The following is a 17500-nucleotide window of genomic DNA, read 5'->3' as shown; positions in this document are numbered from 1 at the left end:
AAGGTGGCTTCGTACACCTCTTGAACGTTGCGGCCCGGCCGCTCGGAGAGCGGTGTCTACCCGGGCAGACAGCCTGTCGGCCCCCGCGGCCTGGACAGGCGGGAGCGGGGACTCTTGCGCTCGGGGGGCTCTGCTCCAAGGAGCGAGAGCGGACGCTCTGCTCGGCCCGGAGAGTGGGGTGGCGGGGCGCCGTCGCCTCGCTGGAACCAGGGGCGTCGTGACGTGCGCGCGCGCCTAGCCGCCGCCAGAACAGGCCGGAAAGGTTGAGCTGCATACGGATCTAAGCCGTTGCCCAAACTAACTCTGGCCCGTGTGACACAGCCGCGCGCGCGCTTTCCTACGACACTCGACCGCCGGGCTCCCTCGGCCTGGGAGGCACTCTCGGGGCAGGGGGCCACCGCAGCCCCCTTTAGGTGGCTTCGTACACCTCTTGAACGTGGCGCCCGGCCGCTCGGAGAGCGGGGTCTACCCGGGCAGACAGCCTGTCGGCCCCGCGGCCTGGGCAGGCGGAGCGGGTGCTCTTGCGCTCGGGGGCTCTGCTCGGCCCGGAGAGTTGGGTGCGGGGCGCCGTCGCCTCGCTGGAACCAGGGGCGTTGTGACGTTCGCACGCGCCTAGCCGCCGCCAGGACAGGCCGGAAAGGTTGAGCTGCATACGGATCTAAGCCGTTGCCCAAACTAACTCTGGCTCGTGTGACCGACACAGCCGCGCACGCGCTTTCCTACGACACTCGACCGCCTGGCTCCCCTCGGCCTGGGAGGCACTCTCGGGGCGGGGGGCACCGCAGCCCCCCCAAAGGTGGCTTCGTACACCTCTTGAACGTTGGGGCCCGGCCGCTCGGAGAGCGGGGTCTACCCGGGCAGACAGCCTGTCGGCCCCGCGGCCTGGACAGGCGGAGTGGGGACAAGCCAAGGCTACCGGCGGGCCTCGGACGGCCAGGGGTGGAAGGGCTCCACCTCAAGGTGGCTTCGTACACCTCTTGAACGTTGGGGCCCGGCCGCTCGGAGAGCGGGGTCTACCCGGGCAGACAGCCTGCTGGCCCCGCGGCCTGGACAGGCGGAGCGGGGAACCTTGCGCTCGGGGGCTCTGCTCGGCCCAGAGAGTGGGGTGCGGGGCGCCGTCGCCTCGCTGGAACCAGGGGCGTCGTGCCATTCGCGCGCGCGCGCCTAGCCGCCGCCAGAACAGGCCGGAAAGGATGAGCTTCATACGGATCTAAGCCGTTGCCCAAACTACCTCTGGCCCCTGTGACCGACACAGCCGTGGCACGCGCTTTCCTACGACACTCGACCGCCGGGCTCCCTCGGCCTGGGAGGCACTCTCGGGGCGGGGGGCACCGCAGCCCCCCCAAAGGTGGCTTCGTACACCTCTTGAACGTGGCGCCCGGCCGCTCGGAGAGCGGGGTCTACCCGGGCAGACAGCCTGTCGGCCCCGCGGCCTGGACAGGCGGAGCGGGGAAAAGCCTAGGCTACCGGCGGGCGGGATCGACCGGGAAGCCGCCGTGGGGGAACACAAGTTGGACGCCTCGCGCCGTCGCGGACCACCGTCCTCCGTCTCTCGGGAAGGGGGGGCCGCCCGAGGCGCACGGGCCTCGGACGGCCAGGGGTGGAAGGGCTCCACCCCGAGGTGGCTTCGTACACCTCTTGAACGTTGGGGCCCGGCCGCTCAGTGAGAACAGGGTCTACCCGGGCAGACAGCCTGTCGGCCCCGCGGCCTGGACAGGCAGAGTGGGGAAAAGCCTAGGCTACCGGGCGGGATCGACCGGATAGCCGCCGTGGGGGAACACAAGTTGGACGCCTCGCGCCGTCGCGGACCACCGTCCTCCGTCTCTCTCCCTCTCTCGGGAAGGGGGGCCGCCCGAGGCGCACGGGCCTCGGACGGCCAGGGGTGGAAGGGCTCCACCCCGAGGTGGCTTCGTACACCTCTTGAACGTTGGGGCCCGGCCGCTCAGTGAGAACGGGGTCTACCCGGGCAGACAGCCTGTCGGCCCCGCGGCCTGGACAGGCAGAGTGGGGAAAAGCCTAGGCTACCGGGCGGGATCGACCGGATAGCCGCCGTGGGGGAACACAAGTTGGACGCCTCGCGCCGTCGCGGACCACCGTCCTCCGTCTCTCTCCCTCTCTCGGGAAGGGGGGCCGCCCGAGGCGCACGGGCCTCGGACGGCCAGGGGTGGAAGGGCTCCACCCCGAGGTGGCTTCGTACACCTCTTGAACGTTGGGGCCCGGCCGCTCAGTGAGAACGGGGTCTACCCGGGCAGACAGCCTGTCGGCCCCGCGGCCAGGACAGGCAGAGTGGGGAAAAGCCTAGGCCACCGGGCGGGATCGACCGGGTAGCCGCCGTGGGGAACACAACTTGGACGTCTCGCGCCGTCGCGGACCACCGTCCTCCGTCTCTCTCTCCCTCTCTCGGAAGGGAGGCCGCCCGAGGCGCACGGGCCTCGAACGGCCAGGGGTGGAAGGGATCCACCCCCCGCGGGAAGGGGACGCGCGGCGGCACCCGGACGCGGGAGCGTTGACCCGGGGGTCTTTACTCCGCCGAGGCGTAGCCCGGAGAAGGAGCGAGACCGGCCGGCGGGGGTGGAACACCCCCTCATGCCTCGCTCCTTCTGGGGATAAAGCGCGTCGTCCGCAGGCCGCCGTCCCCTATCCCCGCCCTGGACCGCCCGCATCGGCCGGAGCCCGAGGGGACAGGCGGGGGTCCTTCGCTTTCGGGAAAACCGTCACCAAACGTGGGGCCCGTGCCCCGCTCTCGGCCGCCCTGAGGCGGGAGAGCCCGGATCGTTCTCTCTCTCGGCGTCGGCCCCACCGACGCCGTCGCACGGTGGCCTGGGAAAGGGCTGCACCCCCTGCGCCACGCTTCTCCCCCGGAGTACTCCCCCCGCAGGGGGCTCCGCGGGGTGTCCCGACGCGCAGAGTCGCTCGCCTTCTTCCGCGGGGGACGGGAGGGACGCCCACGCGCGTCCCTTCCCCATCCTCGAGAGCCGTACGCGCCGAGGGTGAACCCGCTCGCCGGGGCGCCGGGGAGCAGGGCCCTTGTGGTCCTTCCCCGGACATGGGCGCGGCGAGGGTCCCCCGGCCGCGACGGCTCTCCCGTTGACCCACTCTCTCGCCTTGGGTGGTGGTGATGGAGGCGGCTGCCTACGCCTCAGCCCGGCATCTCGGAGGGGGGTCGCCCGGGCAGCCAGCCAGCCAGCCTGTTGGCCCCGCGGCCTGCACAGGCGGAGTGGGGACACTTGCGCTCTATGACTCTGCTCCCAGGGAGGTGGCAGAGGGGCGGCCGCGGTGCTTTGACTTTGAGCGGTCCCCACTCCAGCACTCTGAGAAATAGTCACTTTGTCAAAGACCGCACACCGCTCGTTCCCTTATATGCAAAAAAGGTGTTCGTCCTGACGTTTTGCGAGCCCTTATTTTACCGTCGTCGGCGCTATCAGGGGAAACAGGCCCGCTCCTTCCGCCTTCATGGAACCGTAGCTCGGCCCCGAGGGCCCAGGATTACCCTCATACCGGTTCTCACGACATGCGTCGACACTCGGCTCGGCCCCGGCAGCCGCAGCTCCCGCCGGCCCGGCCAGCCGGGTCCGCACCCCTGGCCGGCGCCTGGAGCGTCTGGACTTTGTCGTTTTCTCTCCGAGACTCGTCTCTGCCAACTGCCGTGGACTTCGGCGGGGGCTGCCGCGGGCTGTGCCCGGCCTCTTGGGGGTCCCGCCTGCCCGCGCAGGCAGCTAGGACAGGGTTATCAGCGCTCTCAGGGGGGCCTCCGCAGACCCCCCCACAGGTGGCTCCGTACACCTCTTGAACGTGGCGCCCGGCCGCTCGGAGAGCGGGGTCTTCCCAGGCAAGCCGCCTGTGGGCCCCGCGGCCTGGACAGGCGGAGCGGAGACAAGCCCAGGCTACCGGCAGGATCGACCGGCTGGCAGTCGTGGTGGAACAACGGGGACGCCTCGCGCCGCCGCGGGCCACCGTCCTCCGTCTCTCTCCCACTCTCGGAGGCAGGCCGCCCGAGGCCAACGGGCCTCGGACGGCGTGGGGTGGAAGGGCTCCACCCCAGGGGAAGAAAACACGCCCGCGCGCGTTTGCACAGTCTGCCCCGGCCCGGCATCTCGGAGGGGGGTCGCCCGGGCAGCCAGCCAGCCAGCCAGCCTGTTGGCCCCGCGGCCTGCACAGGCGGAGTGGGGACACTTGCGCTCTACGACTCTGCTCCCAGGGAGGTGGCAGAGGGGCGGCCGCAGTGCTTTGACTTTGAGCGGTCCGCACTCCCTTCTCAGCACTCTGAGAAATAGTCACTTGGTCAAAGACCGCACTCCGCTCGTTCCCTTATATGCAAAAAAGGTGTTCGTCCTGACGTTTTGCGAGGCCTTAATTTACCGCCGTCGGCGCTATCAGGGGGAACAGGCCCGCTCCTTCCGCCCTCCTGGAACCGTGCCTCGGCCCGGAGCGACCAGGATTACCCTCATACCGCTTCTCACGACATGCATCGATACTCGGCTCAGCCCCGGCAGCCGCAGCTCCCGCCGGCCCGGCCAGCCGGGTCCGCACCCCTAACCAGCGCCTGGAGCGTTTGGACTTTGTCGTTTTTTCTCAAAGACTCATCTCTGCCAACGACTTCAGCAGGGGCTGCCACCTGCTGTTCCCCCGCCAATGGGTGTCCTGACCTGCAACACCGGAGGCTCAGGCGTGGTCTTGAGCAACTGCTGGTAGGTGCACCTCGGGGGCCCTCTGCAGCCAGCACACCGCTGCCAACAGCCCGCTCCCCGTCACCATCCAGCCCCTCTGCATACATCTGCCGGGGGTGCTTTTTTGACTTCCCCCATGTTGGCCTATGGGGAAAAGCCAGGGGGAAAACCTCCAGAGTCAGGCCGACCTCCTGGAACCCCAGCTCGGCCTGGAGCTACTGGTTTGCCCCCTTCCCGGTTCTCAGGACATGCATTGACACTCGGCTCAGCACCAGCCGCCGCAGCCCCCGCCTGCCCGGCCAGCCCGGTCCGCACCCCTGGCCGGCACGCCTGGAGCGTTTGGACTTTGTCATTTTCATGACTTGTCTCCTCAGACATTGTCCGACTGCAAGGGGGGTGTGCCGCGGTCCGTGCCCAGCCTCCAGGGGTTGCCCCCGGCCCCTGGAGCAGCCAGCACCCCCTCGCCCTCAACACTCTCTCTCCCCGTGGGGACTTTGAAACTTTTTCTGACCGCGAAAGCTTCGGCAAACGGCAAGGGGGGCAGCCGGCGTTCTGTGCCCGGCCTCCTGGGGTCCTGCCGGGGCACATCGGAGGCTCAGCCAGGGTGTTGAGCCACCACTGGCAGGTGCACTCAGGGGGCCCTCCGCAGACGCCCATGCACACCTCCGCAGCCAGCACACTGCTGCCAACAGCCCGCTCCCCGTCACCCGCCAGCCCCTCCGCATACATCTGCTGGGGGTGCTTTTTTGACTTCCCCCATTTTGGCCAATGGGAAAATGTCAAGGGGAAAACCTCCGGAGTCAGGCCCACCTCCTGGAACTCCATCCCGGCCTGGAGCTACTAGTTTGTCCCCTTTCCGGTTCTCAGGACATGCATTGACACTCGGCTCTTCCCCAGCCGCCGCAGCTCCCGCCGGCCCGTCCAGCCGGGTCCGCACCCCTGGCCGGCGCCTGGAGCGTTTGGACTTTGTCGTTTTTCCTCAAAGACTCATCTCTGCCAACTGCCCTGGGCTTCAGCAGTGGCTGCCGCGGGCTGTGCACGGCCTCCTGGGGGGTCCCGCCTGCCCTCGCAGGCAGCTAGGACAGGGTTCTCAGCAGGGGCTTGGATGCGGTGTCAGGGGGGCCTCCGCAGCCCCCCAAGGTGGCTTCCTACACCTCTCGAACGTTGGGGCCCGGCCGCTCGGAGAGCGGGGTCTGCCCGGGCAGCCAGCCAGCCTGTTGGCCCCGCGGCCTGCACAGGCGGAGTGGGGACCCTCGCGCTCGATGACTCTGCTCCCAGGGAGGTGGCAGAGGGGCGGCCGCGGTGCTTTGACTTTGAGCGGTCCCCACTCCTCAGCACATTGAGAAATAGTCACTTTGTCAAGGACCGCACACCGCTCGTTCCCTTATATGCAAAAAAGGTGTTCGTCCTGACGTTTTGCGAGGCCTTATTTTACCGCCGTCGGCGCTATCAGGGGAAACGGGCCCGCTCCTTCCGCCCTCCTGGAACCGTGCCTCGGCCCGGAGCGACCAGGATCACCCTCATACCGGTTCTCGTGACATACATCGACACTCGGCTCAGCCCCGGCAGCCGCAGCTCCCACCGGCCCAGCCAGCCGGGTCCGCCACCCTGGCCGGCACGCCTGGAGCGTTTGGACTTTGTCGTTTTTTCAAAGACTCATCTCTGCCAACGACTTCAGCAGGGGCTGCCACCTGCTGTTCCCCGCCAATGGGTGTCCTGACCTGCAACACCGGAGGCTCAGGCAGGGTCAAGAGCAACTGCTGGTAGGTGCACTCAGGGGGCCCTCTGCAGCCGCCCAGGGCCACCTCTGCAGCCAGCACACTGCTGCCAACAGCCCGCTCCCCGTCACCCCCCCCCAGGCCCCTCTGCATACATCTGCCGGGGGTGCTTTTTTGACTTCCCCCATTTTGGCCAATGGGAAAATGCCAAGGGGAAAACCTCCAGAGTCAGGCCGACCTCATGGAACTCAAGCCCGGCCTGGAGCCACCGGTCTGTCCCCTTCCCGGTTCTCAGGGATTTTTGGACTTGTGATTTCCGTGATTCGTCTCTTCAAACTTTGTTGGACTACAATGGGGGGCGACCGGCGGTCCGTGCCCGGCCTCCTGGGGTCCTGCCCGGGGACAGCGGAGGCTCAGCCAGGGTTTTGAGCCACCGCTGGCAGGTGCACTCACGGGGCCCTCCGCAGCCGCCCATGCACACCTCTTCAGCCAGCACACTGCTGCCAAACACCCGCTCCCCATCACCCCCCAGCCCCTCTGCATACATCTGCTGGGGGTGCTTTTTTGACTTCCCCCATTTTGGCCTATGGGGAAAAGCCAGGGGGAAAACCTCCAGAGTCAGGCCGACCTTCTGGAACTCGAGCTCGGCTTGGAGCCGCCGGTTTGCCCCCTTCCCGGTTCTCAGGACCTGCATTGACACTCGGCTCAGCCCCGGCAGCCGCAGCCCCCGCCGGCCCAGCCAGCAGGGTCCGCCCCCCTGGCCGGCGCCTGGAGCGTTTGGACTTTGTCATTTTCATGACTTGTCTCCTCAAACTTTGTTCGACTGCAAGGGGGGGTGTGCCGCGGTCCGTGCCCAGCCTCCAGGGGTTGCCCCCGGCCCCTGGAGCAGCCAGCACCCCCTCGCCCTCAACACTCCCCGTTGGGACTTTGAAACTTTTCTGACGGTGCAAGCTTCATCAAACGGCAAGGGGGCAGGCTGCGGTCTGTGCCCGGCCTCCTGGGGTCCTCCCTGGGGACATCGGAGGCTCAGCCAGGGTTTTGAGCCACTGCTGGCAGGTGCACTCAGAGGGCCCTCCGCAGCCGCCCATGCACACCTCTGCAGCCAGCACACCGCTGCCAACAGCCCGCTCCCCATCACCAGCCAGCCCCTCTGCATACATCTGCTGGGGGTGCTTTTTTGACTTCCCCCATTGTGGCCAATGGGAAAATGCCAAGGGGAAAACCTCCAGAGTCCTGCCGACCTCCTGGAACTCCAACCCGGCCTGGAGCCACCGGTTTGTCCCCTTCCCGGTTCTCAGGACCTGCATCGACACTCGGCTTAGCCCCGGCAGCTGCAGCCACCGCCGGCCCGGCCAGCCGTGTCCGCCCCCCTGGCCGGCACGCCTGGAGCGTTTGGACTTTGTCATTTTCATGACTTGTCTCCTCAAACTTTGTTCAACTGCAAGGGGGGCTGCCCCGGCTGTTCCCCGCCTCCTGGGTGTCCTTCCCTGCAACACCGGAGGCTCAGGCAGGGTCTTGACCCACGACTGTTGGGTGCTCCTAGGGGGCCCCTCCACACCCCCAGTCCCACCTCCAGGGGCTCCCCCCGGCCCCTGGAGCAGCCAGCACCCCCTCGCCGTCAACCCTCTCTCCCCGTTGGGACTTTGAAACTTTTTCCGACCGTGCAAGCTTCGTCAAACGGCAAAGGGGGCAAGCGGCGGTCTGTGCCCGGCCTCCTGGGGTCCTGCCCGGGGACATCGGAGGCTCAGCCAGGGTGTTGAGCCACTACTGGTAGGTGCACTCAGGGGGCCCTCCGCAGCCGCCCCGGGCCACCCCTGCAGCCAGCACACACCGCTGCCAACAGCCCGCTCTCCGTCACCAGCCAGCCCCGTCCGCGCACATCTGCCGGGGGTGCTTTTTTTGAGACACACTGTCACTTTGTCAAAGACCGCACACCGCTCGTTCCCTTATACCCCGACAAGGTGTTCGTGCTGACGTTTTGCGAGGCCTTATTTTACCGCCGTCGGCGCTATCAGGGGAAACAGGCCCGCTCCTTCCGCCTTCGTGGAACCGGGGCTCGGCCCGGAGCGACCAGGATTACCCTCATACCGGTTCTCACGACATGCATTGACACTCGGCTCAGCCCCGGCAGCCGCAGCTCCCGCCGGCCCAGCCAGCCGGGTCCGCCGCCCTGGCCGGCACGCCTGGAGCGTTTGGACTTTGTCGTTTTTTCTCCAAGACTCATCTCTGCCAACGACTATAGCATGGGCTGCCACCTGCTGTTCCCCGCCAATGGGTGTCCTGACCTGCAACACCGGAGGCTCAGGCGGGGTCTTGAGCAACGGCTGATAGGTGCACTCAGGGGGCCCTCTGCAGCCGCCCAGGGCCACCCCTGCAGCCACCACACAGCTGCCAACAGCCCGCTCTCCGTCACCCCCCAGCCCCTCTGCATACATCTGCTGGGGGTGCTTTTTTGACTTCCCCCATTTTGGCCAATGGGAAAATGCCAGGGGGAAAGCCTCCAGAGTCATGCCGACCTCGTGGAACTCCAACCCGGCCTGGAGCTACTGGTTTGTCCCCTTCCCGGTTCTCAGGACCTGCATCGACACTCGGCTCAGCCCCGGCAGCCGCGGCCCCCGCCGGCCCGGCCAGCCGGTTCCGCCACCCTGCCCGGCGCCTGGAGCGTTTGGACTTTGTCATTTTTTCCCCCAAGACTCGCCTCTGCCAACTGCCAAGGACTTCAGCAGGGGCTGCCACGGCTGTTCCCCGCCTCCTGGGGTTCATGCCCGGGCACACCGGAGGCTCAGGCAGGGTCTTGAGCAACTACTGTTGGGTGCTCTCAGGGGGGCCCCTCCACACCCCCAGGCCGACCTCCAGGGGCTGCCCCCGGCCCCTGGAGCAGCCAGCACCCCCTCGCCGTCAACACTCTCTCCCCGTTGGGACTTTGAAACTTTTCTGACCGTGCAAGCTTCATTGGACGGCAAGGGGGTGACCTGCGGGCTCTACCCGGCCTCCTGGGGTCCTGCCCGGGGACATCGGAGGCTCAGCCTGGGTCTTGAGCTATTGCTGGTAGGTGCACTCAGGGGGCCCTCTTCAGCCGCCCAGGGCCACCCCTGCAGCCACCAGACAGCTGCCAACAGCCCGCTCTCTGTCACCCCCCAGCCCCTCTGCATACATCTGCTGGGGGTGCTTTTTTGGCTCCCCCCGTTTTGGCCTATGGGGAAAAGCCAGGGGGAAAACCTCCAGAGTCAGGCCGATCCCCTGGAACTCCAACCCGGCCTGGAGCCACCGGTTTGTCCCCTTCCCGGTTCTCAGGACATGCATTGACACTCGGCTCAGCCCCGGCAGCCGCAGCCCCCGCCGGCCCGGCCACCCGGGTCCGCCACCCTGCCCGGCGCCTGGAGCGTTTGGACTTTGTCGTTTTTTCTCCAAGACTCGCCTCTGGCACATGCCATGGACCTCAGCGGGGGCTGCTCCCCGCCTCCCGGGTGTCCTGCCCGGGCACATCGGAGGCTCAGCCAGGGTCTTGGGCCCCTACTGGTAGGTGCACTTTGGGGGCCCTCCGCAGCCGCCCAGGCCCACCCCTGCAGCCGCCACACAGCTGCCAACAGCCCGCTCTCCATCACCCCCCAGCCCATTGCACACATCTGCCGGGGGTGCTTTTTTGACTTCCCCCATTTTGGCCTAAGGGGAAAGGCCGGGGGGAAAACCTCCAGAGTCAGGCCGACCTCCTGGAACTCCGGCCCAGCCTGGAGCTACTGGTTTGTCCCCTTCCCGGTTCTCAGGACCTTCATCGACACTCGGCTCTTCCCCAGCCGCCGCAGCTCCCGTCGGCCCGGCCAGCCGGGTCCGCCCCCCTGGCCGACACGCCTGGAGCGTTTGGACTTTGTCATTTTCATGACTTGTCTCCTCAAACTTTGTCCGACTGCAAGGGGGGCTGCCACGGCTGTTCCCCGCCTCCTGGGTGTCCTTCCCTGCAACACCAGAGGCTCAGGCAGGGTCTTGAGCAACTTCTGTTGGGTGCTATCAGGGGGCCCCTCCACACCCCCAGGCCCACCTCCAGGCGCTCCCCCCGGGCCCTGGAGCAGCCAGCACCCCCTCGCCGTCAACACTCTCTCCCCGTTGGGACTTTGAAACTTTTCCCGACCGTGCAAGCTTCGTCAAACGGCAAGGGGGCAACCGGTGTTCTGTGCCCGGCCTCCTGGGGTCCTGCCCGGGCACATCGGAGGCTCAGCTTGGGTTTTCAGCCACCACGGGCAGGTGCACACAGGGGGCCCTCCGCAGCCGCCCATGCACACCTCTGCAGTCAGCACACTGCTGCCAACAGCCAGCTCCCCATCACCCGCCAGCCCTTCTGCATACATCTGCTGGGGGTGCTTTTTTGACTTCCCCCATTTTGGCCAATGGGAATATGCCAGGGGGAAAACCTCCAGAGTCAGGCCGACCTCCTGGAACTGCCGCCCGGCCTGGAGCCTCCGGTTTGCCCCCTTCCCGGTTCTCAGGACCTGCATTGACACTCGGATCTTCCCCGGCAGCCGCAGCCCCCGCCGGCCAAGCCAGCCGTGTCCGCCCCCCTGGCCGGCACGCCTGGAGCGTTTGGACTTTGTCATTTTCATGACTTGTCTCCTCAAACTTTGTTCAACTGCAAGGGGGGCTGCCACGGCTGTTCCCCGCCCCCTGGGTGTCCTTCCCTGCAACACCGGAGGCCCAGGCAGGGTCTTGAGCAACTTCTGTTGGGTGCTCTCAGGGGGCCCCTCCACACCCCCAGGCCCACCTCCAGGGGCTCCAGCCCGGCCCCACTGGCAGCCAGCACCCCCTCGCCGTCAACCCTCTCTCCCCGTTGGGACTTTGAAACTTTTTCCGACCGTGCAAGCTTCGTCAAACGGCAAGGGGGCAAGCGGCGGTCTGTGCCCGGCCTCCTGGGCGTCCTGCCCGGGGACATCGGAGGCTCAGGCTGGGTCTTGAGCCACCACTGGTAGGTGCGCTTTGGGGGCCCTCCGCAGCCGCCCCGGGCCACCCCTGCAGCCAGCGCACTGCTGCCAACAGCCCGCTCTCCGTCACCAGCCAGCCCCGTCTGCACGCATCTGCCGGGGGTGCTTTTTTTGGAGAAATACTGTCACTTTGTCAAAGACCGCACACCGCTCGTTCCCTTATACCCCGACAAGGTGTTCGCGCTGACGTTTTGCGAGGCCTTATTTTACCGCCGTCGGCGCTATCAGGGGAAACAGGCCCGCTCCTTCCGCCTTCGTGGAACCGTGGCTCGGCCCGGAGCGACCAGGATTACCCTCATACCGGTTCTCACGACATGCATCGACACTCGGCTCAGCCCCTGCATCCGCAGCTCCCGCCGGCCCGGCCAGCCGGGTCTGCCCCCCCTGGCCGGCGCCTGGAGCGTTTGGACTTTGTCGTTTTTTTCTCCAAGACTCGCCTCTGCCAACTGCCAAGGACTTCAGCAGGGGCTGCCACGGCTGTTCCCCGCCTCCTGGGGTTCATGCCCGGGCACATCGGAGGCTCAGGCAGGGTCTTGAGCAACTACTGTTGGGTGCTCTCAGGGGGGCCCCTCCACACCCCCAGGCCGACCTCCAGGGGCTGCCCCCGGACCCTGGAGCAGCCTGCACCCCCCTCGCCGTCAACACTCTCCCCCCGTTGGGACTTTGAAACTTTTTCTGACCGTGCGAGCTTCGTCAAACGGCAAGGGGGCAAGCGGCGGGCTCTGCCCGGCCTCCTGGGGTCCTGCCCGGGGACATCGGAGGCTCAGCCAGGGTGTTGAGCCACTGCTGGCAGGTGCACTCAGGGGGCCCTCCGCAGCCGCCCATGCACACCTCTGCAGCCAGCACACTGCTGCCAACAGCCCGCTCTCCATCACCCGCCAGCCCCTCTGCATACATCTGCTGGAGGTGCTTTTTTGGCTTCCCCCATTTTGGCCAATGGGAAAATGCCAGGGGGGAAACCTCCAGAGTCAGGCCGACCTCCTGGAACTCCAACCCGGCCTGGAGCCACCGGTTTGTCCCCTTCCCGGTTCTCAGGACCTGCATTGACCCTCGGCTCTCCCCCGGCCGCCGCAGCTCCCGCCGGCCCGGCCAGCCGGGTCCGCCGCCCTGGACGGCACGCATGGAGCGTTTGGACTTTGTCATTTTCCTCACCAACACTCGCCTCTGCCAACTGCCAAGGACTTCAGCAGGGGCTGCCACGGCTGTTCCCCGCCTCCTGGGGTTCATGCCCGGGCACACCGGAGGCTCAGGCGGGGTCTTGAGCAACTGCTGTTGGGTGCTCTCAGGGGGCCCCTCCACACCCCCAGGCCGACCTCCAGGGGCTGCCCCCGGCCCCTGGGGCAGCCAGCACCCCCTCGCCGTCAACCCTCTCTCCCCGTTGGGACTTTGAAACTTTTCTGACCGTGCGAGCTTCATCGGACGGGAAGGGGGCGACCTGCGGGCTCTGCCCGGCCTCCCGGGGTCCCTGCCCGGGCCCCGTGGGAGGTACAGGCAGGGTTTCTCACCGACTACCCGTAGGCACTCTCAGGGGGCCCTCCGCGCCCTCAGGCCGCCCTCCCCGGGCTTCCCCCGGGTCCGCGGAGCAGCCCGCCACCCCTCGCCGCACCGTGTCTCGCCCCCGTTGGGACTTTGAAACTTGGCTCGCCGTGCAAACCTCTCCGGGGGACAGAGGGAGAGACCTGCGGGCCGTGCCCGGCCTCCCGGGACACCCTCCCCGCAGCGCAGGCGGCTCGGACGGGGTTTTCAGCGAGTGCTGGGGGGGGTGTCTTCGGGGGCCCCCCGCGGGCCCCCCGGGGCACCTGCGCGGGGTGGCCCCTGCTGCCAGGCACCCACTCCCTATCGACCATCCAGCCCCCCTACATACATCTGGCGGGGGTGCTTTTTTGAGTTCCCCCATTTTGGCAACTTGGCACCTCCTATGGGGAAACCGGCAGAATCATGCCGACCTCCTGGAACTCCGGCTCGGCCTGGAGCCGCCGGTTTGTCCCCTTCCCGGTTCTCAGGCATTTTCGGACTTTGTCATTTTTTCAGCACTCTGTCAATGCGGCCAGCGGGAGCTGCCGCGGTCTGTGCCCAGGCACCAGGCTCTCCAAACGGACGCCGGCGGAGGGTCAGGGGGTGTCTCGGCCAGATACTGTAAAACACTCAGGGGGTGCCCAGGCACCAGGCACTCCAAACGGACACCGTCGGAGGGTCAGGGGGTGTCTCGGCCAGATACTGAAAAACACTCAGGGGCGCACGGGGGCTGCACAGGGCCACCCCAGGCGGCTCCCCCGGGCACCCGGGCGGCCATATTGGCGGCTGGGACCCCCTATTCAGCAAACGCCAGGGGGCGCTCAGGGGCGCACGGGGGCTGCTCCACTCGCCCCAGGCCGGCCTCCCTGAGGCGGGCACATTAGCGGCTGAGACCCCCTCTCCACCAAAGACCGGGGGGCGCTCAGGGACACACGGGGGCTGCTCTACTCGCCCCAGGCGGGCACATTAGCGGCCGAGACCCCCTCTCCACCAGAGACCGGGGGGCGCTCAGGGACACACGGGGGCTGCTCCACTCGCCCCAGGCCGGCCCCCACTGGTACCCGGGCGGCCATATTGGCGGCTGAGACCCCCTCTTCAGCAAACGTCAGGGGACACTCAGGGACACACGGGGGCTGCTCCACTCGCCCCAGGCCGGCCTCCCTGAGGCGGGCACATTAGCGGCTGAGACCCCCTCTCCACCAGAGACCGGGGGACGCTCGGGGACACACGGGGGCTGCTCCACTCGCCCCAGGCCGGCCTCCCTGAGGCGGGCACATTAGCGGCTGAGACCCCCTCTCCACCAAAGACCGGGGGGCGCTCAGGGACACACGGGGGCTGCTCCACTCGCCCCAGGCCGGCCTCCCTGAGGCGGGCACATTAGCGGCTGAGACCCCCTCTCCACCAAAGACCGGGGGACGCTCAGGGACACACGGGGGCTGCTCCACTCGCCCCAGGCCGGCCCCCACTGGTACCCGGGCGGCCCTATTGGCGGCTGAGACCCCCTCTTCAGCAAACGCCAGGGGACGCTCAGGGACACACGGGGGCTGCTCCACTCGCCCCAGGCCGGCCTCCCTAGGTACCCGGGCGGGCACATTAGCGGCTGAGACCCCCTCTTCAGCAAACGCCAGGGGACGCTCAGGGACACACGGGGGCTGCTCCACTCGCCCCAGGCCGGCCTCCCTAGGTACCCGGGCGGGCACATTAGCGGCTGAGACCCCCTCTCGACCAAAGACCGGGGGACGCTCAGGGACACACGGGGGCCGCTCCACTCACCCCCAGGCCGACCTCCAGGGCCTCCCTCCCGGCCCCTGGAGCAGCCAGCGCCCCCTCGCCCTCAACACTCTCTCCCCCGTTGGGACTTTGAAACTTTTTCTGACCGTGCAAGCTTCATCGGACGGCAAAGGGGGCAAGCTGCGGTCCGTGCCCGGCCTGCTGGGGTCCTGCCCGGGGACATCGGAGGCTCAGCCAGGGTCTTGAGCTACTGCTGGTAGGTGCGCTTTGGGGGCCCTCCGCAGCCGCCCCGGGCCACCCCTGCAGCCAGCACACTGCTGCCAACAGCCCGCCGCTCTCCCACACCAGCCAGCCCCGTCTGCACACATCTGCCGGGGGTGCTTTTTTGAGAAACACTGTCACTTTGTCAAAGACCGCACACCGCTCGTTCCCTTATACCCCGACAAGGTGTTCGTGCTGACGTTTTGCGAGGCCTTATTTTACCGTCGTCGGCGCTATCAGGGGAAACGGGCCCGCTCCTTCCGCCCTCCTGGAACCCTGGCTCGGCCCGGAGCGACCAGGATTACCCTCATACCGGTTCTCACCACCTGCATCGACACGCGGCTCTGCCCCGGCCGCCGCAGCTCTCGCCGGCCCGGCCGGGTCCGCACCCCTGGCCGGCACGCCTGGAGCGTTTGGACTTTGTCGTTTTTTTCTCCAAGAGTCGCCTCTGGCACATGCCATGGACTTCAGCAGGGGCTGCTCCCCGCCCCCTGGGTGTCCTGCCCGGGCACATCGGAGGCTCAGCCTGGGTCTTCAGCCCCTACTGGTAGGTGCGCTTTGGGGGCCCTCCGCAGCCGCCCGGGGCCCACCCCTGCAGCCAGCACACGGCTGCCAGCAGCCACCACACAGCTGCCAAACAGCCCGCTCTCCGTCACCCCCCAGCCCAACTCTGCATACATCTGGCGGGGGTGCTTTTTTGACTTCCCCCCTTTTGGCCTATGGGGAAAAGCCAGGGGGAAAACCTCCAGAGTCAGGCCGACCTCCTGGAACTCCAACCCGGTCTGGAGCCACCGGTCTGTCCCCTTCACGGTTCTCAGGACCTGCATCGACCCTCGGCTCAGCCCCGGCCGCCGCAGCTCCCGCCGGCCCGGCCACCCGGGTCCGCACCCCTGGCCGGCACGCCTGGAGCGTTTGGACTTTGTCGTTTTTTCTCCAAGACCCATCTCTGCCAACTGCCGTGGGCTTCAGCGGGGGCTGCTCCCCGCCTCCTGGGTGTCCTGCCCGGGCACATCGGAGGCTCAGCCTGGGTCTCGAGCCCCCTACTGGTAGGTGCACTACGGGGGCCCTCCGCAGCCGCCCAGGCCCACCCCTGCAGCCAGCACACGGCTGCCAGCAGCCACCACACAGCTGCCAACAGCCCACTATCCATCACCCACCAGCCCCTCTGCATACATCTGCTGGGGGTGCTTTTTTGACTTCCCCCCTTTTGGCCTATGGGGAAAAGCCAGGGGGAAAACCTCCAGAGTCAGGCCGACCTCATGGAACTCCAACCCGGCCTGGAGCCACCGGTTTGTCCCCTTCCCGGTTCTCAGGACATGCACTGACACTCGGCTAAGCCCCGGCCGCCGCAGCCCCCGCCGGCCCGGCCAGCCCGGTCCGCACACCCCTGGCCAGCGCCTGGAGCGTTTGGACTTTGTCGTTTTTTCTCAAAGACCCGTCTCTGCCAACTGCCGTGGGCTTCAGCGGGGGCTGCTCCCCGCCTCCTGGGTGTCCTGCCCGGGCACATCGGAGGGTCAGCCTGGGTCTTGAGCTACTGCTGGTAGGTGCGCTTTGGGGGCCCTCGGCAGCCGCCCAGGCCCACCCCTGCAGCCAGCACACGGCTGCCAGCAGCCACCACACAGCTGCCAACAGCCCGCTCTCCGTCACCCTCCAGCCCCTTCTGCATACATCTGCCGGGGGTGCTTTTTTGACTTCCCCCCTTTTGGCCTATGGGGAAAAGCTAAGGGGAAAACCTCCAGAGTCAGGCCGACCTCCTGGAACTCCAACCCGGCCTGGAGCCACCGGTTTGTCCCCTTCCCGGTTCTCAGGACATGCACTGACACTCGGCTAAGCCCCGGCCGCCGCAGCCCCCGCCGGCCCGGCCAGCCCGGTCCGCGCCCCTGGCCAGCGCCTGGAGCGTTTGGACTTTGTCATTTTTTCTCAAAGACCCATCTCTGCCAACTGCCATGGACCTCAGCGGGGGCAGCTCCCCGCCTCCTGGGTGTCCTGCCCGGGCACATCGGAGGGTCAGGCAATGTCTTCAGCCACCGCGGGCAGGTGCACTCAGGGGGCCCTCCGCAGCCGCCCAGGCCCACCCCTGCAGCCAGCACACGGCTGCCAGCAGCCACCACACAGCTGCCAACAGCCCGCTCTCCGTCACCCCCCAGCCCAACTCTGCATACATCTGCTGGGGGTGCTTTTTTGACTTCCCCCCTTTTGGCCTATGGGGAAATGCTAAGGGGAAAACCTCCAGAGTCAGGCCGACCTCATGGAACTCCAACCCGGCCTGGAGCCACCGGTTTGTCCCCTTCCCGGTTCTCAGGACATGCATCGACACTCGGCTCAGCCCCGGCAGCCGCAGCTCCCGCCGGCCCGGCCAGCCCGGGTCCGCACCCCTGGCCGGCACGCCTGGAGCGTTTGGACTTTGTCATTTTTTTCAAAGACTCATCTCTGCCAACTGCCGTGGGCTTCAGCGGGGGCTGCTGCCCGCCTCCTGGGTGTCCAGCCCGGGCACATCGGAGGCTCAGCCTGGGTCTCGAGCCCCTACTGGTAGGTGCACTCTGAAGGGGCCCTCCGCAGCCGCCCAGGCCCACCCCTGCAGCCAGCACACGGCTGTCAGCAGCCACCACACAGCTGCCAACAGCCCACTATCCATCAC

This window comes from Eleutherodactylus coqui, unplaced genomic scaffold (assembly GCF_035609145.1).
Source record: "Eleutherodactylus coqui strain aEleCoq1 unplaced genomic scaffold, aEleCoq1.hap1 HAP1_SCAFFOLD_620, whole genome shotgun sequence".
NCBI classification, from domain to species: Eukaryota; Metazoa; Chordata; class Amphibia; order Anura; family Eleutherodactylidae; genus Eleutherodactylus; species Eleutherodactylus coqui.
The sequence above is the reverse complement of the archived record's forward strand: the minus strand, read 5'-3'. Positions refer to the sequence as shown.